The 26,262-nt window shown below is 38.7% G+C and overlaps 1 protein-coding gene across 1 annotated transcript in view; it reads left to right on the plus strand.

Moving 5' to 3' along the window:
* Window positions 1-26,262, plus strand: part of LOC26530364 (uncharacterized) — an 89,423-nt gene that overhangs the window by 21,157 nt on the left and 42,004 nt on the right. The window contains exon 2 of the mRNA XM_070209488.1: window positions 15,546-15,588. The gene's annotated coding sequence lies outside the window, so the exon portion shown is untranslated. The remainder of the gene's footprint in view (window positions 1-15,545; window positions 15,589-26,262) is intronic.

Genomic DNA, 26,262 nt, shown 5'->3' on the forward strand with positions numbered 1-26,262 from the left:
TAGCGCGCCCTATCGACCCGCCCAACCACTGAGCTCAAGTGGCACAAAAGATAAAAAGTAAACTTTAGCAAAGTGGCAGCAGGCGGGACAAACCGAGAGCTCTCTCTCAAGAGAGAGAGAGAGAGCGAGAGTGAGACAGAGAGAATGAAAGAGAGAGTAAGAGATGGTTTTGGGCATGGCGTAAGCTAGCGCTGAAGTGTCTTAGGCATTGTTTACTCACCAGACGGCACTTCCGCTTCCTCTTGCCAGCTGCGGCTTCTGGCTTTCCGACTGCTGCTGCGTCTGCAGCTCCATCAAATTGCAATATCCGCGACAGCGACATCGACATCAAGCGCCTGCCATCGATATCCAAGGCATCCGCCTGAATACGCCCCTCTCAATCCCAGTCCTGTTCAACTCCCTGTTCCCAACCGTATTTATCTTACTGTATTCTTTGTGTGTGGGTGCAAGATTAATGCATTTTAGTCAAGTGGAGCCACACTCTGCGCGGGGTGTGAGCATCTTAATACTTTGGTTTCACTTAAAGTGAACAGCCAACTTTTACCGCACCCCCTACCACGTATCCACACACTATACAATTCCTACCGCGTGCTCTTTATCAAGCAGTAGACCACGACAAGCGCTAGCTCTTTGCATATCGATAGCTCTTAAGCCAGTGACTTGTTACTGTTTAAAGAGCAGTTACCAATGATGAGCTCTAGAGCTCGGGGCTGCACTTTGATTGATGGCTCCACACACACACTTCCGCCTTAAATCTTTGGCACTCTTACGAACCCAAACATAAGCAGAAAGTTGAACAGCTTCATAGGAGACAATTGTGTAGCTGCCCATTGACAAACTGTGAACTTTACGCTTCAATAGTAAATAAAAGTAACAATAGAAGTAGCTGTGTAAATATTTGAGTACTAAAGCGAGATGCTATGTGCACCCAATGAGTGCAATTATTTTATTTTTATATATTGTAATGCCATAACATTATTCTGTAGACCTAGCCTGACGCTTAATATATAACAATTAGGGCAGTTGTATTCGAAAGCTTCGAAAGGCAATGATCGTGCAAACAATTCAATAAGTTATCGCTAGTAGTACGAGCCTATATTTTTCCGGAAATATTAGCTGTTACATGCCTTTTTCAAAAACAAAAAGGCAAGGCGATAAAAACCATCAAAACGCCATCATCATATAAACCCAATCAACTTCTACACATTTCAACACCTACAAGCTATATAGATCAAATTAAAAAATTAAATAAAAGTCGAGTGAGCATTAAATTAATTTCTAATGGACTTGCGTCAAAATAGGTTTAACAGTCAAAGTTGATTATTTACACCACAATGCCTGCAAATTGACGTTGAAAATTAGCGCGATAAGCAACAGAATTGAATGCCATTAATAATTAATTAAAGAGCTGTTGATGCGGTTGATGCCACTATAAAAGCAAGAGCACAACAACAAACAAACAATCAACTTCAAACAAGCAACAATAAAAAAAATCCAGAAAACAAGTGTCAGCGACACAAAGTCGCAATTAATTTAACAGCCACGCATCTATAAATACAAAATGCGCACAAAAAAGAGAAAAACTGCAACAAGAAAAAAGCAAAAAAAATAACCTGAAAAAAGTTAATGCACGCAACTAAACTATGGAAAAACTTTCAAATGCGCTTCATGTATTGCAATTGTTTCTGTTTCTACTGCAAACCTAGCGAGGGTTGGCTTATAAATAAATTAGCTAGGTCCATGTAACGCATGTTAATTGCAATCGATATCTTTTATCGCTGCTGTCATCGATAAATGTACCGAGCTTGTCATCAATTGCGAAATTCATCCCCTCATGTTTTCATCTAAATATTGATTCCTCAAAGATCCTGAACAAATTTGATGTTAGGCGATAGAAAGATAAACATATAAGCACATTTGAGTCCAAAACTGTGTATAGTGAAATAGTCTCTCTCTCTCTCTCTCTGTCTCTCTCTCTCTCTCTCTTTCTCTCTCTTTCTCGCTCTCTCTCTCGGTCTCTGTCACCCTTCGCCCTCTCCTTATGCAATTTGATCTTAGTATACACAAATAGAAAATTAAATGATGTAAATTTACTTTAAGCGACAAAAAGAATATCAGTCGCGCGTAAAGGTGCCGTCAGATGGCGCCACCAGCTTCAAAAGGACATTAGACTCGGAAAAGATTTCTCTCGTATCTTTGTGTACACATACGTGCATGTGTTATTTTTCGTATGATGCAAGTAAAGCTAACAAAGCACGTGGATAATTTTAATTTTATGTAGTTTCTGTTGCAGACACACAGCCAAACTTTTCAAAATTGTTTTTGCCAACAACAAGCAACAACAAAAACAAATAACAACCAGAGCTAGCAGTAGTTGCATCTATAAATCTTAGCATACCGCAGGGCGCACGGCAACTTTTGTGGCGCTTTCGCTCCACCAGCCGCAGTCTCGCCAAGTGCAACAATGTGGCTTGAGCAATTTGTGCAACAGCAGCAACAACAAGAGCAACAAGAGCAACTGCACCAACAATAACTGCAGCAAGAGCAACTGGAACAACAGTCAGTGCAGAAAGTATATACATACGTATTCATACTACTGCCGCATTAGTTTTAGTTTCCACATCACATGACGCTGTGGGTGTCATATTGAGAAAAAATTGCTTTCAAATTGGGCCAGACCAGAATACGAAGAATAAAAAAACAACTGCACATAAAAACAACTACGAAAATAAAAAAACCCAAACAAAGTGCAAAAGCTGAAACAAAATGACCGTCGGCAACTAAAAAAATGTTTGTTTCGAAATTAATTGCAGTGGTAAGAAGAAAAAAAAGCACAACAAAAAAAAACAGAAAACCAAATATATCGGGCAAATCGAAGAATGCGTACCTTTGGTAACAGTTTTTTCTTTTTTCATTAGTTTTCTCATGCATGAATTGAAGCCCAAAAGTAACACACAAATTTTGAGAAATTGTGATGTTTACAAAAGAAAGAAAATGATAAACCAGAAATAACTTTATATGAAGACTCGCTGTGCTCATGCTCCTTGCAAAGTTAATGATAGCCATTTAGGTAAAGGAAGATAAGCTATACTGGGTTTTTGCTGTTTACATTCTACAATTAAAGTATACAGCAACTTGAGAAAATAAAGTCAATTGTTAAAGTTAAAATATATGAACTTACAATGCACAGAAGAAAAATGCCATGAAGATCACGAATGCGTACAATGCTATGATCCAGACAGGTTATAAACCGTAAGCTAAACCGAACCGAAACTTCACCAATCCAACAACTGAACTGAAACATTTTTCTGATCCAACATTATATTTTCTGCGCATCTTTTATAACCAATACCTGGCGTCCTGGATGAGAAAAGCAACGGTCTGATAGTCCACAATGTAATATTCCTTTTACAGTCGGTTGGCATTGCAATGTTTCAATGTTGATGTACTGAAAATCCGTTGGCTAATACATATATGCAAATATTTTGCATTCTTAAATATTATGCTTATTGAAATCGCCGAATGTTTAATGAATTGTAAACACACAACGAGTCAGGCCAGGGCCAATGTTTATGTCCGTGTTTGTATCTGTGTGCGGATTTTAATAAGCGCTGTTGGCCCAATTAAAGCCCAAATTGCATATATGTTACAGTTGCAGATTTTGCAATTTTTGGGACATTTTTTCAACGTAAATTCGATGTAATATTTTCTGTAATTTGTGCGCTTATATTTAGAGCAATTTAAACGCCCGACACGAGGCCCACAGTGCCTACGCTACTAGGAATTTGCGCAACGAATATCACGTTTCCCTTCCGTTTTCGTTTCTTTTTGATATTTTTTCATAAGTATTTTTTTAGCAAATACATTTTTATTAGCGCACAATATATGAGAACCAACAGATATCTGGAAGTTTGTTACAATCTCTTTATTTGGCACTCCATGTTTATTTATCTTGTTAGCCGCATTTCCAAACACATCAAGGTAGCCACGCCCCTTTGAATCATATAAATTAATCAATTGCAGACACACATCCACATACACAAATGCAGAGGGTACAATTGCCCGCAGGCAAATATTTGTCACATCTGTATATACTCCGGACAAAATGCCGAATGTGCGAGTATCTGGTCCGGCTGTGACCCCGGAACGAGTCAGTTGGCCATCAAAGCTGCAGTTCAGCTGTCAATATAAGTCTTCTCTGTCACCGCCATGACAGACAACATCGCAAATATATACACACATACACACACACACACACACATACACGATCGCACACGCATACCACATACGTGTTCTGTGGCCCGCTTGGCTGACTGATGCTCGCTGTTGGCTGTCTGTTGTGTGCTCGTCTATAAATCATGTTAATTACGTTATAGCAAATAATTTGCCTGCATTTCCACAAGCACACCCATACGAAACTTACTTGGCCAGCTCGTCAGACCAGAGTGCCACAGACAGCCAACCCGCGCAGCACTCTTTATATGCCCAGCTTTCAGTCCATCACTCGTCGACGGCAGTTGCCAGTTGACTCAAATCTGTAATGCATCGCTTATTTGCTTGTTGTCATGCGGCTCAGCAATATTTGCGGTTGGCTTGAATCAGCAAACCAATTTGTGCGGCCTATTGGTATGAAATTCTGTTCTGAAACTAAAAACATTCTTAGCCAAGCCCTATTTAAATACTGATATATTTCTATTAGTTTAATGGTTGGCTGCGAAGGTAAGCGAAGAGCACTACTCTCAAGCGTTATGCAACACTTTTTCTAATGTTGGGTGGTTTTTTCAACACGTGTTGTTCACTGTGGCTTCAGTTGTTTTTCTTTGCACAACAGTACAGTATGATTTTTCGCACTCTATAATAAACAACTACACAAGAGACCTCATTATATACTATCTTTGCACTTATTATCTTAGCGCACTGCGAAAACAGTTTGGAAAAAAATATCAAGCGTTGCACAACACTACATACAATACACTGATTTCGTGCACGTTAGACAGCATCACAATCAGCTGTGTTAAACAGCAATTGTCAGCTCGGAATTTTGTTTGCGCTCACTCAACTCCTAATGCGGGACCTCCGCCTGCGCTGCATGACAATGGCCGATGGCCGACCCATGGGACTGCATGGCTGACTCGACTGAGTAATCGTGGACTAGAATAAGTAGGGAGAAGAGAGTGCTGGGTACAGTGCCCTGGTTTAATTGAGTTTGCCGCAAGCAAATAGCTCGAGTGACAGTTGAAGTTGCAACTTGCCCACAAGACCGAGCGCACGAGCAAGTCCTTTTGGTTTCCTACACCCTGTAACTATATGATGTTAATGTTATTCTGGGCTTGTAATTGGCAAAAAAAAATAATAGGTATTTATACCCCATAAATAAACAGTATTTATCATGTCTTTTTATATGCGACTGGCCAACTAAGCAGCTTTCAATTTAGGGTCTATTAAAACTTAAGCCCGCCAATAAAATATGTAGGCGTAAGGGCTTTTTTCAAATTTACGATATTAACCTCCACAATACCCAAGATAGACAATAAATATTCAGTAAGCTTATTTAGCCATCCAACAAATCAATTTTGAGAAATTCATAAGAAAAGAAGCTCTTTATCATTTTTTATACCAAAACAGGGTATTTCCAATTCGGGTAGCAAATACTAGACGATTTTTCTAGTTTTTTTATTTGTTGAACAGACAAGTGGCCATCATAAAGCGGGCCATATAGAAAATGGCCTCACGTCCAGATTTCCACACTCTAACAAAAAGTGCCAGGCCAAGACAATGGCGATAGGCCATCATCATTTGGGACATCGACACTGGCTGTCCACTTACTTGGTGGCCTACATATTTAACCATGTCGCCCATTCACAAGCCTATGCTTATACACACACCAACACACACACACACACATATATGTGTACATATATTTTGTGTGTGGCTGGGCCGCTGGCCGTCGTTTAATGCAGTGGAAAACTGATTTGACTGGGCTGCTTCCGCTGCCCAATTTGCGGTTGAGTTTCTTTACAAAGTCTGGACCCACTTATATGAGTTCGAGTTCGGGTTTGGTTGCAGTACTAACCCATCTGCAGAGATCCACTCGGATCACGTCTTTGTTGTGTGTGTTTTTGTGTGCTTTAAATTTATGATTTGCCATGTGACTTTGAAAAGCAAAAAACTTCTTTGCCGTTGCCTTTGGGGTCGGGTTTGCCTTTGCCTTTTACTCTGCCACGTCTTTCAGATTCATCTTTGTGTTTGCCTTCGTTTCGCTTGACATTTCACTTTTACCATTTTCACAATATTTTTCTTCATTTTTTTTTTCTTTATTCATTTTTTTCTGTTGCCCTTTTGCTGACAAACATATTCTTTTTTTCTGTGCCCTATGGTTTGCTTGTTGAGCAAAGGAGTTGTTTGTCATGCATGCACGAGATGTTCTGATGCTGGCACATAGAATTATCAGCAGAAGCCTCAACTTCAGACACAGTGCAGCTTGGCAAGTGATGGACTAACATAATATATGTTAAAATCTAACGTTTAATAATACGAGCTAAAGCTTAAAATCGCTTAGGCTTTTGGATATTCTTGCAAATACTTAAACGTATAGATGACTTTGGCTATATCGATAAGAGATTTAAATATTCTAAATATATAAGCTTTTCGCTGGTCTTTTAGTTATTGAGTCATAGGTATTGACCGATATATATTTTTTATTTTTAAAAATGCTCTAGAGATGCTTTTTCAAGGAAACTCAAACTAATTCATACAAAACCAACAGAATATCTGTTAAGCACACTGTTATATAATCTAGCTACCTGCGATTTACATTTATTACTCTACATCAGATTTTTCTTCAGTTTTATAAATTCATCATTCATGCCTGTGCAATAATTGAATCTGCGTTGCTTTCTTATGGCGCATGTCCTAGATACGACCATGCTCATGCAATCAGTTCCTTTTATGTTTTTAATTATTTTCTTATGCCTCACTTGAATACCTTCCGCTACTGCTGCCTGCTGCTACTCGGCCCTCTTTTACACAGCCCATTTCTTTTCAGCCCATCTTGAATGCTTTGTAATTTTTGCGGTTTTTAAGCCTTTGTGGGTGGTTGCCTGTCCGATTCCTGTTTCTGGCCTTGGTCTCAGCCTCTTGCCACACAGCCCTATATCAATAATGTGGATTTTTGGGCCTGCCAGCTGCCGGCTGTCTTCCTCTTTTGTTGTTTCTGTTGCATCCTATTGTTGTTGTTGTTGTCACGATTTAATCTTTGGCTGCTGTGGATAATTGCGGGCTTAAGCATGCGCATAAAAGTCATTACGTTGACTGCCGCAAAACGAGTAATTTAGATTTATTCTAATTAGTGGCCCAGCAGCAGCAGCAACAACATTTCAAAAGCTAATCAAAGCTTTAGATACAAACGGAAGCGTGTCTTGAAAAATGTCGCGTCTTAAGTGATGTAGTTGTCTGGAAAATCTCATTGAAATCGACAGCAGCTGCTCGCATTAAGGTTTTTCTTTTCTTTGTTTTCATTTGCATACCCTGACAACGGAGTACTAAGAATTTGTCACAAAGTATGTCATGAAAATAGCTTTTGTGCTGTCAACTATGTATATTGAAATTCTGAACACTTTTCGTTTAGCAATAATTTGTCGTCATTCAATGTATGCTCTATTTTCATCAAAGCTGCTAACATGAATTTTTAAGATATATTAAAAATTATGTCCAAGCTAATCCTCTAAGCTTTATTAAGCTGTATTAAATAATATATTCTTTTATTTAAAGTATCTTTTTTTTGTCAATACTGTCTCTTAAGAATGAATGAGGTATGATAAGCTATACATTATTTTTATATTAAATAAAAACGTATTATCGAAATTTTCGAAATATCGCTGCTCGTAAAAAGCTTTAGTCTACTTTTGTGTGAGACCAAATATATTTACGCCTGATTTCGGAATAATTTGATTATACGTGTGCTGAGACAATCAGTTATATGTGCCTTATCTAAGATTAACCGGCTTTGTACCTTGACATACAATTCTCTTTTTATATTGAGTTGGTGCTTTGGCTAATGACTCGTTGCCACGCCCCAGTTGAATTTTTCGTTTCTCACCCACGATGGCCACGCTGCGTATACGCAATGGGAGTCACTTTGTTTCAATATGCATGCCACGCCTCACCACGCCCACACATGCCGGCTAGAGGGGCTCAAAGTCACTTAACCAAATAAATTTTGCAAAAAGAATACCAAGAACGAAAACGAAAAACGAGAGAGACAGCGCCGCTTGTGGTCCTTGTTGTTCTTTTTGTTGTTGTTGCTCAAGTATTTATTTTGCCTGAGTGCGCTACAGTTTTTAAGTTTGTTTGCGCTGTGTTTGCTGCGAAGCTGAAGGCACAACTTGCAAATATTCATTGCAAACACACAGACAAACTTACCGACAGAGCCCACCGTGGCGAGTGGGACCAAGCGAGAGGTTACCGTAATTCTATCTCACTCTCACAGGCTATCTACTGGGTGAACTTAATGTGATTAAAATTGTATGGCTGTTGCCGGCTGCTGGAGTTTGTATCGCCACCTTATCGCTCTGCACTTTCACCTATGCCTTGCGCACCGCCTTACGCCCACTGACAACGCGGCCGCCATGTGCAGACTGGCATCTTTTAAAAACAAGAAGTTCGCGTTGCCGTTAAAAGCAGGCGGCGGCAGCAGGCAGCAGCAGCATCAGACTGCAATAAAACCAAAGTATGGTAACTCTGGCGCACTCACGCCCCTGTCATGCCCCCACACACTCAGACCAGCGACAGTAACTAGTGAGACTTGCGACGCGGCAGCCACAGCTTAAAGTAGCAAATTTATTTGGCATTTTTTGATTTTATGTTGCGTTTATTTTGCGATTGCGCATACGCCACATTGTACCAGCAACAGCAGCAGCAGCAGCATTGTTTAAGCGCCGCCTAATGGATGCTTAAATAAAATTTTAAAGCATTTCAAATTTAGTGTCGAGTTTTAGTGTTTGTCATTAGTGTTTTGGCAGGCGTTAAATATTTAATGGTCGCCGCGGCACTCGAGACGATGAGTACGATGGAAGCAACGAGGGAATGAATACTTCTTGTCGCAAACGAGAACAAGACGAAGAAGAAACAGAACGAACAAACGAACGCGGACGTGAACGCCGTTGGTGCTTTGCAAATTTGCAACAAAGTGTTTGTCTTGTGGATAATTAATATGCCGAATGGCAGGGGCTAGTTGACTGTAGCTTCCGGCAAATTGACAAAATGTTTACGACACTTTTGACATGGCCAGCAAACGAAACAATTGCTTACGTTATTTCAAAACACATATATAACATGTACATACAAATATCTTCAAATAATGCCCGGCTTCACCCGTTCTACATTTGTTTTCTACTAACAATACTTTTCCACAAAATTCCTTGGATCCCACAACTCAATTGGCGACTTACAAAGATCTTTTTTAATTCGAGCAAGTAAAAAAAAGAGTCTTCCAACCAAGTAATCGCTAATGTTTTTGACTTTCAAGCCATACAACTTCTGACATACTTTTAAAGATCTTCGTGAAAATACATTTGAGATGATATGACGGGAAATGGGACTCCAAGGCCTTAGAAGCGTACAGGGTAGTACGATATTATTTATTTACCTGAAGACAATCAGCCGTTCTTCTATCAGCAAGTTCTTGATGTTGCAAAACTGAATCAGAATCCTGGCTAGGCTTGCCGTACGATTATTAATATTATATAAATATATATAAAGTAATATAAATGTCAGCCTAATCTTTACGCTGAGCATGACACACAGAAAAGTACAGTTGAGATATGCATATTGAAAGCCGCACTCAATTGGCACTGCAAATGTGAGAAAAGTAAAGCCAAATTACAATGAGAAACAGAAGCAAAAACAGATTCAGATGCAAATGCAGATGTTGAGGCAGAAGTAGCAGCAAGCGGCAGCGATGACTATGCCTGAATGGCTATTAAATACACGAGGGAAGCTAGTTTTAACCCAAATCTGCGGGCATAAAAGCCAGCTAGGCAGCCAAAGGAGCAGGAACAGAGAGGCCAGGCCACACATGAGCACAAATAATGCAGGGATGCACCGGCCATGATGGCCATGTGGAGCACTGCCAAAGCCGGCAACAGAGTGGCAACTAAAACGTGAGGGGCTAGCCAGAGAGATACGGAAAGAGAGAGCGAGAGCAGCTGTGACTGCGAAAATGATACTTGTCTAACAGTGGCAGCAGCCTGGCAGGCGTCATCCGGGTGCACATACTCCTAAGCGCACACACAAGCTGGATTCCAACTGCAGTTGAAGGCACTTTGGCAGCGCCACATTCAGATGCACATGTTTCGGGCGTGATTAAGCTGCAATTTTTATACAATATTTACACAGTGTGGGGCATTGAGAATTGCACCAGAGAGTGTGGTGCTGGTTGGTGGTGTGAAATCGTAGCTGTCCGTGCCACATAATGACATTCATACACAGTTGCAAATGCCTGCAACAAACGTTGCGCTGCGCCGTGTCGCTTCGCGTCGCCTTGGCGGCTTCCATATAATACAGATATTACAATATGCGGATTATTAGGCATTATGCATGTGTATATCTATCTCTCTTACTTTCATTCACTCTCTTTGCCGTGTGTGTGTGTTATTGTACTAACAACTCCTATTCATAAACTTATGTGTGTGTGTGGGCTTATGTGCGTGTGTGTATGTGTGTGTCGCATGCAAATTTATTGTGTACTTTGCAGCGACATTTTCATTTTGACTTTGCTTTTGCTTTTACTTTGGGTTTTTGATAGGGATTTCCAATTTCCATTGGCATGTGGAAGGGTGGCAGGCGGATAGCTTTGGGTTATTGGGATTTGGGTGCCAAGGTTTCTGGGCTTCCAACTGTGTTTTGTCCATTTGTGTGTGAGTGGTGTGTGTATAAGTTTAATGCCAGGCTGTCATTAGCATCACATTTGTTGTGTCCGCCCTATGCGGTAGGCTTTAAAAATCTAAGGTGTCAATTCCGCAAGCAATTCACTGTTAGCTTGGGTAAATAAGAGACAGCTTATAACAGAGTGTTAATTTAATTGGAATATATACATTTTATTATTATATTTCCAGGTATTCGCACAATTTCATGATAACCAGTTTATCTCTTAAATAAAATATGATTTTCTACATAATCACAACTACTAATATTGTATCATGTCTGGTTTGCGGATTTCTTTTTTTTTTACAATAAAAACAAACAGTTTATACAGATTCGTTTAGATCGAGAAAGCGTGCCACCATGAGCTTATGCCCAAAATCATACTACATTTTTAAATCTTTCGTTAAAGCTCCATTGAGGACTGTTAATGTTCGTTATGGGACACCGAATTTTGGTCTTATTTATTTATTTTGCCAGTTAAGAATTTAAGTGCCAACAAATGCGACTATGACCAATAAATTACAATCACATAGCAAATAAATAAAGCAAGTATAACAACAACTTAAATAGCAGAAAATTACCCCTAGAAATGATATCATTGAACAGATGAAAAGTGTCAGAGCAAATAAAACAGCTCAAGTGTTGATATTAATTAATTAAGTCGCCCATTTGAAATCCGATGAGGACAAACTGAACCCGCAATCTGACACCACACACCATCAGACACAATAAAATCAAAAACTACAACATGTAGCACAATTTCAATTAAAATGACATTTTATTAGAATTAATTGACCATTTTTTTCATTTATTTTTTTTTGTAGTTTTTCAATTGCACTTTCAGTATATGTGTACATCCAAGTATGTGCCTTATATATATATATATTTTTTATACCCTGAATCCATTGAAAATGTGTAAAAAGGGTATTATGTATTTGTGCAAATGTATGTAACCAGCAGAAGGAAGCATCTCCGATTCCATAAAGTATATATATTCTTGATCAAAATCAATAGCCGAATTGGTCCGTCTATCTATCTGTCCATATGTCCGTATGTATGAACCCAAGGCTATCAGAACCTATAAGAGCTAGAGACTGAAATTTTAGCTGTAGGTGCTCCTAGTGCCTGCGCAGATCGCGTTTGTTTCAGACAATCGTTAACTTACTCCGTTTCCAAAGAATCGATACAAATCGATATCGACATCCGGTTTTTCGAGCAATTTTGGTAAAAATTAAGAGCTAGAGTCACGAAACTTGATATGTTTATTCTACAATAGTATATATATATCAAGTATCTTTCCTTTTATACCTATCGTCACCGCCACCGCAGAACTATAAATCAAGTTATATTGCCCACCAATTTAAGCCACAATTTTGATTAAATTGACTTTTTGAGAATACACATATATTCTATGGTACAATAAGATGACATCCCTCGTGTTTGCGGCAGCTAGCGCATTGAAAGAATTTCAGTATACATGTACACACACATTCATGCGCGTCTGCTTCGAATTCTATTAACAGCATTACAATTGCGATTGTATTGTTCTTTGTTTTGCTATTTTAATTCGTTTTTTCTCATTACGACTTTATGATTGGTTTGGCTGTTGAGTGGAGGCTATGGTAAGTGGTAAGCTCGAGCACTACCGGGGAAACTATTTTTTTTTTTTAGCGGGTGTGGCTGTTGAGTAGTGTCGGCTGCAAGTAATGCGGTCAGTTGCGAGTCCGAGCCCTGCCAAGGGAACTTTCTTTTTGTAATTTATCTTTATTACTTCAAAGGAGCGAAATGCATTTGGTGTTGGAATAAGAGGGTTCCGGATATTTTTTTATATTCGGGAGCTCCCGACTAGAGCCTCTTACTTTTACCTCTCTATCTCACTTTTCCCTCTCCGGTTGCTGCATTCTCTGCATTCTCGATAAGCTAGATAATTTGTCGCAATGCCATTTAGTTAAAAATTGTCTCAAGTTAAGTGACCCAAAGTCAATAAAGCCAAATCTCAACTAGCATGTTCTGAAAATCAGGGTGGAATCTAAAGTGCAACAGCCATTTGCCATTTGTGTAATTATTGTGCCCATTCATATCAAAGCCAATTTAATTTGTGCACTCATTTTGCCTACTCTCACATTTGGTCACATCTCGTAAATTGGTCATGGGCCAAATATCGTTTTCAAACATCAATCTATTTACAATTCCAACACAATTAGCACATATCATCCGTATGCGGGTGTGAGAGTGGATCTATGTGTGTGCGAGGATGCTATGTTATTCATAAAGCAATGCCTCACAAGTGCAAAGACTGATAGTCTGGGGCAAACCTTGGGCAAACAGTTGTAATTTCAAACAAGCTCGTAAATAAAACAACTGAAAGTGTATTGGCAGCAAATTAGCCAGTAACAGCAACAATTGAGCAGCCAAACAACTGCCATGGATCGTAATGCTGCTGTTTCAGATGGCTTTATAGCTAGCCCCTAGCTAAATGATTTAACACCCCAACCGATAAGAGCACAAGTGCAAAGTTCTCTAAACGAGAGTTGTTGACTTGCATATGCTCTGAAATCAGGTCTGCAGTATCTCGTGCTTCCATTTGCTTCCATAACTTCATTTTAGTTTTCATATGACAAATGTTTTACATGTGTGTAAAGCTCGATGGTAATTGTAAAAATTGGGAAATCCAGCCTGAGTATTTTAGGGAAGATCCAAAATCGATTAAAAGCGTTATAAGATATACTCGGCCAGATACTGCCCACTGTTTTAACTTTTTTACTAGTTTCTATGTTAATCATATTATATCTACCTTTAATCATAATTTTATTGGCACTCCGAAAAATAAGAATTAGTATTTTATGCAACAATGGATTAGGCAGGTTTCAAGCATTATACAGTTTGTTAGCCCTTTTTGGGTTTCAGGGAATAAAAAGGCCAATACGTGCGCAGTTCTAAAATTCTAACGGATGGCCATAGATATATATATTTTAGTGTAGCGTTCTGTCAAATAATTTCAAATCCACAAGCATATTGATATGGTCATCTAACTAAATTGGAGCCAATGTTAGTGTGTATGTGTGTGTGTGTGTGTGTGTGTGTGTGTGTGTGTGTGTGTGTGTGGGTATGTGTGTGTGTGTGGGTTGATGCCACATTCATTATACAGAATGCCCGCCAGCTGGCAGGCCATTGTCGATGCGGCCTACAGGAAAGTTGGCAGCCCGCAACTGTTATTAAACATTAATTTATGCATTACTAGACCGCTTAAATTAATCAGTAAATTGCATGCTGCACATCCGAAGCACACACACATACGCACTGTCCTTAGGGGCAGTAGCCATCAATACCGAATGCTCAAAACAAATTAAATTGCCACAAAAGCTGTTTGCTATTTGACAGTCCCTTCACTTATTTCATGTTTCTGCTTTTGTTTAAGTATTAACGGGTCAATTTAAACCGGGTCAAATCTGATGCAGATTCTATAAAGAATTGAAAGCTTAAATGCAATGTGAATGCACTGCCTGATTTTAAATATATTAAAATAATTTTCAAAGTTTAAGTTTATGTGATTAAGTTCATGGTTTTATTTTTTAATTATGATATTTTAGCCAATTCAAAAGCTGTTAAGTATCTGACAATATTTTTTGGATGATGAATAAACACTACAAATAATAGTCTTCATGAATCATTTTGACCCGATAACAGTTTTAGCCACTCTTTAATTCACGCTTACTTCAAAGCTAAATACTTGATTATTTTTGTTTTCTGTTAACCCTTGGCAAGGGCAAGAAACAAGCTTTACTTGCCATTCAGTGTACGAGCATTTCTCCTTTATGCAATGTCTGCTTTGTGCTCTTTCTATTTAGCTTCAACAGAGTAAGAAATGAGGAGGAATATCAACATTCTTTCATTGCAATCAGCTTTTTAATGCACAACTCTGCTCCGTTTCTAATTAAATGCCTCAAGGTTCATAGGACCCTGGCCTTACATATTCTTTTATTAAATGTTGGTAAAGTCTGAATTTAAAAGCCGCTTAACGCTGCAGGCTCATAATAGCAATTCGATCTAGCGATTGCCGGCAGATTCCCCCACAATTATGGCTCTTTTGATAATCAATCAATGTTATCGATAATATTAGATGATTGGGGCGGGTTAATACAATTTAAATTTCACAGCTTGGTTATAGTGTTTTTGAAAAATAAGTTTGGGCAAGCATTCTTTTAAAATTTCCAAAAATAAACATATTGTAAAATGTTATCGTTATAGTGTTAGTAATGTATCGATAAAAAGCTATCGATAGCTATAATCGACGCTTTATTAAAATTTACCTATGATATCATTATCGTTGCTATCGATACCTTTGGTATCGTTGTTATCGATACCACTTTTATCGCCATCCATTGTTGAACAACACTAGAAGGTTAGTCCAAAGTGTGTTCTGCCTGCACAGTCATAAGATAGTGTTTTTTTTTGTATCAATGTTTATTGTTTTTAATCAAAAATAGCATACATTTTTATTTAAAGACAGTTGGCTTGACATTTACAAGTAAACAAGTGTTATTCATGCTTATTTCCATATTTCACCAAGCATAATAAGCAGCTAATTATATTTGTTCTACTTGATTCTCGTCTCGTTTCAGGCCAGCATTTGAAGACAGCGGACAAATTGCATTCTCGCTTTAGGTAAGTCAAGCAAATGCTCCCACAAGTGTGCAATTTATAAAAGGGAAATTTGTAGAAGAAAAAAAAACAACTATTCCAGCTCCTAAGCAATTTGATTTACCTGCTCAGAGCATAGATCAGGTTCAATCGTATTCCTAGCTCTGGTGCCTCTGATACAGTTTCGTAAGGTCAATTTGGTTTTTTTGCTGCCATTTTATTGTACGGCTTCTGTCAGTCTGTCGCACGTCAATCCCCCAGTCCGTCAGTCTGTCAGCTCGTCAGCTGGCCCCTGCATCCGCCTGCGCCTAGCGCCCCGTTTCGGCTCGGGTGAATGATAAATGGCTGGCACTGCGGTTGTAGGCAACATTAAGCGTTGTTGAAGCGCCACAGATTGCAATTGTTGCCCGCGTACGCCCATAGCCCCTCCTCTCTGCCGCCTTTGTAGCCACCACCCACCCATTTACTAGCTGATTTTTTATGCGCTTCCCTTGCACTCGTCAAAGTTTTGCAGGCTGCTTTTTGTAGTTCACAAGGCTTTGGGAGCTACGCTTCTCTGTCAGACAGCAACTTGTAATTTGTAATGCTCCGAGTGGCAAGCTGTTCTTGTTGAGTTTGTTGTTGTTGTTGTTGGCGGTGGTGGTGGTGCTGTTGCAGTTACCGGTTAACAGTTACCAGCTATCAGTTACTGCTAGCCAGGTCATGATTTTGAAATGAAATGCATTTGTGAACTCTTGCGCTGATTTAATGATGTTTTATAGAAGCGCCTCAAGGAACTTTGAATGAAGGCACACTTCAAGTGCCAGCTACGCCAAACATTCTTCTCCCTTCCTCTCTCGCTCCATTACTACCTATTCCTTTACTTCAAATTTATTTAAGCGCGAGTTTTGCCGAAATTATACCTTATATATTTATTATAACCGAAAATTGTTTAAGGCAAAAAGTTAATACTTTGAAGGTAAGTACCTTGTTGAAAATACGTATCAATATATGTCGACAGCCAGGCTGTCATTAAGGCAGACAGACATCTCGTACCACAAAAAGCAAAGCAAAAAGCTTTAAGTCTAGTCCAACACCAGTCAATTTGGGTATCTGGACAGTTAACCTGATGGCTGTGGTTACTGAGGAACTCAGCTCCTATTTTCAAAGCTGCAACATGACCGCTCGAAAAGATTTTTCAAAGCCATTTGGCATAACCTTCGTCATGACTCAATTTACACAACAGTTCAAGGCGTCACTCAAGATACCAAACCTGAATAACTGTTTAAAATAAAAAAATAAAAAAAAAATTAAAAAGAAATATTATAACTAGAATTAATGCAAATACATGTTTTCAACATACTAGCACTGTGTCCTTTTTCGCCTTTAAAATTGCACTTCAATGCATTTAACAAGTTATGGCCAAATGTCAATTGACGTGCAACACGGACTCGTTTATTTTTCCCTTTTCTATTTTATTTCATCATATTTGCTCAATTTGCTCACTTTCATTTAATTTGCGCATCTAATTAGGGTCAATTATGTGATTAAAAACAGCCTAAAAAGGAAAACATTTCGTAAAAACATATGCCTACACAATTTGTTGTGTGTTTTTAAATGGGTATCATAATTTATGCAGGAACCAAACATTTTTCGAGCCGCATAATAAACGACAATTAATTGTGATATCAGCTACAAAAAATCAAAAAAAAAAAAAAAAAAAAAAAAAAAAAAACAACAAATAAGTGTTCAACTATGAAATATCCAGCAATCAGGCGTTTTGTCCCTGTAGCTTCTAACGAAATTAGCAGCTTGATATCAAGAACATTCATTGAGAATTTCAATTGTCTAAGGCAGGTCCGACCCCTACGTAAAATGTACGGGGTATATAAATTATGGAAGCCGCGGTTAAGAAAAGCAACAACAAAATCTGCAAATTGTCAAATGCCCGCAGGCACATACAAAAAATAATATGTTACATGCATGATGTATGTGTAGATAGGGCGTATTCAGAGTTGTCCACATTCATACATATATTGAAATAATGACAGCAAAAATATTGTGATGACTTTTTAATTAAAAATAACAAAAATGTTGTCAAAGCGTCGATAGCAATTGGCGGCCACTCATAATTGCTAATGAATTTTATCAGAATAAATCTTATCAAAATTGCGGTCCAATTTTGGTCAACAATGTGTCAAACAATTTGGCATAACAAATAGTTATGGATTTTTATTATTGTTATTAGATTAAGGAGTTTTGCACTGCGAATTTGTTGGGGCATACAACCCACGGGGTGAGTGCAAACGCACCATAAGGTCACAAGTGGGGATCAGGGGAGCCATTCTGCTTCAAAGTAAGCCTCGGATAATCACGTAGAACAAGCTTAACAGCTAGTAATCGCCTTAATTCGGTTTTAAAGGAGCCGGTGGTCTCTAAATTTATGCAGGGGCCAATAAGCTGTTTAGGGCGACTGACACCATGTCAAACAGCATTTTTACCGCCGCACTTTTGACCTTTCATCCCTTTCAAGCTTCGGTAGCGCTACTTTCTACTTTACTTTCCTTTTGAGGAAACCCAGAACGGCGTACAGAACGTTTCGGCTGCATTTACGGGGCCACGTTTTACATAACTTCTCAGAGATGGTTAAGAGTTCCAACAATTCCACTAATTCAATCAATTGGAGATATGAAAGTTACCCCTTGTGATGGAAATGCACACTGAAAGAACCTTCCAATTTCATTCTACTACTCCCGCGTCCCCTCATTCTGGGCAGATAACCAACATCATTCATGTAAAAACATTTTAGACGTGATTTACCGATTTCAGAAAATCCACTCCGCTATGTGGAAAGCTAAAATAAGAAAATCTAAATGGGCAAAGCCGGGTAATAGCCGATAGTGCCACATAAATTTGGCGCTGTGCAAATCTGCTTAACTATACGAAATTTGCATCATTCGGAATCTACGCTGACATATTACTCATACGTAATGTTGACAGCCGCTGGTAACTTCAGATGATTGGCAAATATGTTGACACAATGCCGCTGTCAGGGCCATTGCCCAGTTATTAGCTGACTTTGGATTTGGTTGTGCGCTTCTCTTTTTATTTCTGTTGGCCAAAAACAAATGGACGTTTTATGGCTAGGCCATCAACCACAAACTATGCTGGCCCAAGCACAAACATATCCATACTCATACATACATATAAATGTGAATCTCTGTGTATTTTTTACTGTTCTTATATATATATATGTGTGTGTGTGTGTGTGATTTTTGGGTAGTTGCCATGAGCTCGCCATCGTTTTGCTGTTTGCTGTTGGCAAAAGTTCTAATTTTTCAAACCACAAAATAAAAAACACATTTCTTATTACAAATCGAGCAACCGGCGTGCCAAAAAAATATGCTACAATTCTCTTCTCACACAGAGCTATGAACCAAACACACCCACTGCCCCGCATAAGTTACCCTTTCGCTATGCTTGATATGCAAGTAGGTAATACCCTTTTCATAAGCATTCACGAAATTTGCCAAACGTGGTTTCTTAACCCGGAAATATTGTTCTTAAATCTTAAATTATTCTTAGTTCTAGCGAGGAGGGAATAATAAACTATACAGCAATCATTCACCTCCAGATTTAATTGGAAAAGAATCTTTATTTTGATTTCATAATTATTTTAGTAATAATTTCTATGTATATAACTCAGTAAAGTGTTGGTAAAAATCCTTAAAAATGATCATAGGCAAAAATTGAATAAATATCATAAAAGGAACCCTGGATAAAAACATGGTGTTATAAAGGAAAATGTATTTTTTTATATACCATACAAAGAGGAATGTGAAGAAAACAGAGTATTCTGTATGCTGTATGCCTTTAGATGGATTGATTTTCTTGCTTGTTATTTTCATTTTGTTTTTGATTTCTTTTTTGTTTTTTTGTTGTTTTTTCATTTCATAAGTGAAATGGGCGACCTCCAAGCAACCAACTGACGCACTTATTTTGCGCTTTGAATCCAATCACGTACCAATTTCCAAATTTAACCTTTTTGAGCCGTGCCGGCGGTCGTGCAGCAATTGGTGGCAATTGAACTTGGCGCTATGTGGCAGAAGCTGTGGCTGAGCCCTTGCCCGCTGCCTGGGCCTAGAAATATGCCTGTGGTGTGGTGCCAGTCGCTGGTGCCAATAAAAACCATTTGCCAGAGTGAAATTTATATGGCCGCGTCAATAAAAATAGAAGGAGTTGGCAAACGATACGTGGCAGGGGCAAATTGCTCAGAGGGCAAACAGTCTTTGAACCGTTTCAATTGACCAACGGCCTGCCCCTCGTCCTCTCCCAGTGCCGCACCTGCGCCGCTTTTGCCTGATTGCGGGCAGCTGTGGGTTTGGCGCTCCCTTAGAGCCTATAGTTGAATTTAGGCCACACTTTCTAGGGCTGCACTTTGTTGCGGCCCTTTTGCTATATTAATTTCGAAAGCTGCGTTATTTGAGCGGCCGCACGAATTTGGCCTCAACTTACCCCTGACATCTACCAATTCCCCGCCTGCCTTTCCATCCCAGCCTTCGAGGCACAGTTCTTTGCTGTCTATTTGGCCATTCGATGCCTGTAAGCGACACCATAAAATATTGAACGTGTTGAGCACACGCATTTATACACACACACACACACACACACGCAGAGTGCACTCCCTGACTCACTGACCTCGCCAAACTTTGACCCCATCAATAGGCCCTCTGTTTGTCTCTTTTACGCTCTTTGTGCACCTCGCTCTGTCTACACAAATATTTTTTTTACTTTGCTGAGAGCGCGCGCCACTTTCAGCTTTTGTTGCCAATGTTGCTCATCACACCTCTTACCCCGCTCCCCCAACCTTCAACCCCTGACTCATGCCAACCGCCCATAGCCATTTCGGGTCCAGGCGGAGGCTTCATTTTCTTCATTTTGGCTGGCAGCACGCGCATTACATTACATTACATGGCCGGAGCAGGTCGCTGCGGGTCTACATCCATGTCCTGCCATGTCTGCCTTTAAGGGCCCCTGAACGCTACCCAGTCCTCACGTATTCTTTTATAACACTTTATTCGCATTGTGTTCCACTGTCTCTCGCTGACTGTAGTCGAATGAATGTAATGCACTATTACAAATGTGAGTGTTGAACTCATTGCAGTGATTGATGGAGCTACTTATGTGAGTGTAAGTGAATGCAAGTGTTAATGCTCTCTACTTAAGTTTCATTTTGTCTTTTCGACAACAATAAATCTGCAGACTAATTGGTGGTATGCCAAAACTGTCCAGATAACCCTCGCTCATTTGCTATTTCATAATGAGCTCCACTTAACCACGCTTTCATCTCTATCTATCAACGCTATTGATAATGAATATTACCGTCGATAATTACCGATTACAATCGATATGTCGATAGTTAGTTCAACAACAATCAATGTCGCCTGCTTGCGACTTTTCAAATATCGACTTATTTACACTCAATATATTAATTTATTAAAAACATAGGCATGCACATTGCCATACAACAACACAAAATAAACATATTTACTTCCGAACTTTCTCATTTAGGTATTACCAATCATCTATTAATCTTTCATGTACTTATCGCATTTGCTAAGGAAACCACAAAATCGTCCCAGCAGCCGCTCATATTACAAAAGGATTTACTGTCGCCCCAATACCCCTTGAAAATATATCCCTACTCTAAAAGAGTTTTAGTGTTCTTTATGGATAATCATTTCGATTGCTATCCACTCTTCCTGGCGCTAGGCGCGTAATATATCTGGCGCGGTTTCAGCTTTATATTGGGCAAAAATTGATGCCATCTGTTCGGCATTTAATGCGTTTGGCCAGTGTTGGGTACCGCTGCAGCAGTCTTGGTATGAAGTTGGGCTCGTGTGATACAGTACTTCTGCCTAGACGCCAGCTTCGTTTATATACGTATGTATTCGGAGCTTTTTGTTTTTTAATGCAGTGGCTGCATAATTTGAGCACACGTAAGTCGCCTGCATTATCCGGGCAATAAATCGGACAAGGCTTTCCACGGTATGCGGTCGAGCAGTTAATTTTAACCCTGGCAGCTCAATTTGCACACGATTTGCTGCCCCGTGCTGACCAGTGGTCAGTGACCAGTGGCCATTTGCACCTGAAGCTGCCTGCAGCTGTAGTCAGTGCCAGAGCCACTTGAGTTGGCATTCAAATTACGTTTCATTACGTTTATTGGTACGTAACCTAGTACCCCTTGCCATCCATTTTCATCCGCTGAAACTCCGTCTAACCTTATTTTCCTGTCGGCCCGAAACTTTTGAATTCAATTTGTTTGCCAGCGGGCAAGCTGCCAAACCGAAACCAGCTCAATTCAGGCGCCCGTTTAGCATTTGCCCGGCTGTCGCTCTGGCTAAAGTTATTGATTTAATTCGTATCTGGGGAATGCTTAATCAAAAAATATACCCGCTGCCAATTTGTTAGACACAAAGTGTAGTTCATGTGTGTGTGTGTGTGTGTGTGTGTGTGTGTGTGTGTGTGTGTGTGTGCGTTTGCCATTTCTCGTTTGCTGTATTCCAGCATAGTTTTTCCCATTTTCCTTTTTATTTGTTTTGGGTATATTATTGATTGGCTCATAATTTCCCCATGGCTAGTTGGCCATGCTTCGGCTGTCAATTGCCCGTCAGTCAGTCAATGGCATTTTCTTAGCTCTATTCTCTAGCTCGTTCCAAAACGAAATATTATCCAACAAAAAACGCATCTATTTTTATACAGATAAAACAAGTGTACGAACGAACACTATTGACAATTATCTCTACGTGTAAAACTGTTTGTCCCGTCTGATTGACTGACTGACTGGCTGCTTGATTGGCGAGGAGCACCAAACCCAAATTGTAAGGGCTAGGACTGTAATTCAATTTGTGGCGAAGATGCACACTACGGCGGGGCAAGTTGGGCAATTGGGAAAGCCTAAGTGTCGAAAAATCGTGGTAAACGGCGGCTTGTACCTTTGTTGTTTACAATCCAATCGGCTTCTTAGTTATGTTCAGAGATCTTTGTTCAAATACATTTGATACGTTTTTCGCTTCCATGCGTCATGAGTGAAAAATACGAGTCAAAGGAAGTTTAAGACTATGTTCGATCGGCTTCAATCGCGATTGAAAATTCCACCCGCATCCGAGGAAAATTGGGAAGAAGGTTGCATAAGGTATTGGAATTGAGGTTCAAGATAGTATTGAAAGATTTGAGATGGAAAGATCTATCATAACTGAATTCTAAACAAAATTATTCACAGTAAGGATTTACCTTTCAGTTATTGATAGCTTTATATTAACCACTAATTATTTTACAATTTTAACAAGACGTACTTATACCTTTGACAGCCATGCATTTACTTGGAGAAACTCTACCAAAAAGAGTTTTTCATTATAATGCGATATAAATTCCTTTAGATTTTGAAATTTATTGTTATCAGTATGTTCCCTAAGCTGGTTTTTTTATGGCTTATAACTTAAATTTTGGCTGGGTGCCAACTAGCCGAAACTCTTTGTTTTCATCAGACAGGGCTCTGTTGGGGATTGGGTCCATTTTGTTCAAACACGCTCAGCCATTAGGCACTCCATTAAACGTACGCTTAACAAGCTGCTGTTCCAAAGTGCTTCCCCAAATGGCTTAAAACTGGCCTTAAAGCCACAACTTTGCATCGTTCACCCCGCATTTAACACTTTGCCAACAGCTTCACAATTTTATTATTTTTTTTGCTCCACTTTTAAAACATTTTAAATCTGAATCTATAAATTTTAAATTACTTGCATGTGGTAAAATCTTTGCAGAGCTGAGCAAAACCGCAACGGCATTTTCATTTTGTCACCCAATCCCAACGACCTAACCACTGTCTGACCATCAGCCAGCGTCCACCATCCAACTTCCAGCAGTTTCTCTCTCCATCCTGCTGTGAGTCTATTACTGTCGCCTCCCATTTTCACACTTGAAACGGAACTTGGTTTTTATGTACGTAGCATACTTTAACTTCACTTTTGCAATGGACACTACAAATGTTCTATACGACATTTGTTGTCAACGGGCCAGCCATTAGAGTCGTATAAAAAGTGATAGCCTCTAAATATATATAAGTATGTATTTCAAGCAGGACTATAACAAGAAATAACGATATTTGGCACGCCGAAGATTAAATACATTCGAAGGCATAGGGCTGAGTAATTCATTAATTCCAAAGCTATCTGACCGATATTTCTAATACCAGCCATGTTGGTAGTCTAATTTAGTACAGTTAAAAACAGGAAAGTTTCCCATACAAGATCCACGTACGTATATAGGTATTCGTATTAATATGTTTTTGTGTGCAAGTGTGAATGTATGTTTTGTTATATCAAACGCTCAGAAAGTTACCCTTCCGTTTCCATGCAATTGTACAAAAAAGCCCCTTACTGGTTTTTATGGTTCGATTATATGTGGTAAGTGATGCTTAGTTTTGCCCTGTCTTATGTAGAATGATACGTATGTATGTTTGTATATAAATATATATGTATGTTTGTATGTACGTATGCTTGCTTGTATGTTTAAGCATGCATGAACTTTTTAATACCGATACGCTCCAAATAAACCTTATAAGCGTATAATCTATATTTTAATATAGATAACAGCTAGTCAAATAAGACTGATATCAGTTGGTGAAGCATGTTAATTGTAACTAATTTTTTGACACTTTTCCTGTTGATAGTGGGAAATGACAAACGCTTGGTGTCTTATTAAACTGTAAACGGGCAGAACTTAGTTGTGATTTAAGTTTGCCCTTTTCGAAATGCCATCAGGTCTAGTTATTCCACTTGCTACTTCTTGGCACTTTTGAATACTTGCAATTGTTCAGTTTGGCTAACAAAGCAAATGCAGAGATCTCGTCCAGCATTTTGAGCTTCAGCCACTCGAAAGTGCCAGCGAATTGAGCAAGAGGCAAGAATGGAGCTAAAACAGATAACAATGGCCAGCAACTGCGATGGCCAGGATGACGAGAGTACGACGACACTTCAACCTTCAACGAACTTTCAACGTAAAAGGTGCAAAATAAGAATAGCCGAACAAAAAAAAAAAAAAAAAAAAAAAAAATAACGAAAACGAGAAACGTTGCAACAACAACAAAGGGCAACCAGAGCTGTGGTAGTAGCAAACTTCTGAATAATTTATCTGGCGCTGAAAGGACGTTTTCATTAAAATTCGCCAACGTATTTAAAGTGCGAGATAACTCCCAAAGAGACGATTATTCAAGTGAGTTCATTTGCCTGCTTGGAATGCAAAATGCGATAATACCGACTCTACATGTGTACAAATATATATATATATATATATATATATATATATATATATATATATATATATATATATATCAGTAAATAGCAAAAGAAGTAAATAAGGCATCCAAATGTTTTCGAGGAATTTTATATGCTTAATGGGATATACCAACAAGCTTATAATATTATGGAATTATGGATTATGGAATCGAGCCAAATTAACCTCGTTTATTCGTTTCAACACTATGATCACCTTTTTATCAGCCACATTTACCGACTGCACGATATTTTATTCGGATTAATTTTGAAATTAGTTAACCAGAATTTGCTTAATTATGAACTTACTTTAACCAACTATTTCACTCGGCTTAAGAATATGTTTAAAATATAGCGTCAGAACTGATATCTTTAAACTGTATTTAGAGTGCATTGAAAGTTGGTGCTATTTGTTTGTTGGGACTATATGCATATTCGCAGGCAATGTATTTTTCACTTGTTTAATATTTAACAGTGGCCACAAAATGCCACGAAGCAGGCTAAAGCGTATGTGGTGGCAAGAGCAACGCGCGAAGAGGTAAGCGGGAAAATGTTTTCTGTGTTGCGGCACGGCTGGCAAGAATATAGTTTACTTTTTAAAGGTACCAAATGTGCTGCTGGAAATTGTTTTACATTTTAATTTAATTCGATTCTTTTATTTTTGCCGCTCTCCCATCTCGCGCCCCTCCTCGCAAAACTTGTTTGACAATTTTGTGCCGTTGAGGGGGCAGGAATTCGAATACGAGCTCAGCGACGAGTATTATTTGTATGTTGCGCATGTTTGTTATTGTTACGCCTCTTTATATGTGCAGCTATATATTTTTGTTCAGTTTTAATGCGCTTTTTGTGTTTGTCTGTGCTATCCACGTACACACGAAGTTGTTTTTACCTCAGTTCGTTTGTTTTTGTTACAATGAACAACTTTTCCATAAGCGTTTGTTCGTTAATTATTACCATAAAAAATGAACGAAAAAAGGAAGCATAAGTCCAACTAAGAGCCCCAAGCGCTTTACAACTTTACAGATCAAAATGTGTAGCAATTTTTATATTGTGAGGAAAACATTTATATAAAAACGTTATATATTCTTCAATAATAAAAGATAGGTAAAATGACGGATTTTCTATCAAAACTTTGATATTTATTGTTTTTTTTTTTTAGTGGATTCTTAATGAACTTTTACGCTAGCAAATAATTCAAAGCATTTAACGACCTCTACAAAATATTCGTTAAAGATTGTATCAAATTTTTCTCAAATTTAAAGCGGTATTTTAAAACTTCAAAATCGATAACCATTTTTTAATGGCCAGCGTTAAATAATAGTTTAAAAAAATATATTTATACTCCTGTAAATCGTTTTAGTTACACTATTTCCATCTAGAAAGCTGCTTG

This window comes from Drosophila virilis, chromosome X, assembly GCF_030788295.1.
Source record: "Drosophila virilis strain 15010-1051.87 chromosome X, Dvir_AGI_RSII-ME, whole genome shotgun sequence".
Classification (NCBI taxonomy): Eukaryota; Metazoa; Arthropoda; class Insecta; order Diptera; family Drosophilidae; genus Drosophila; species Drosophila virilis.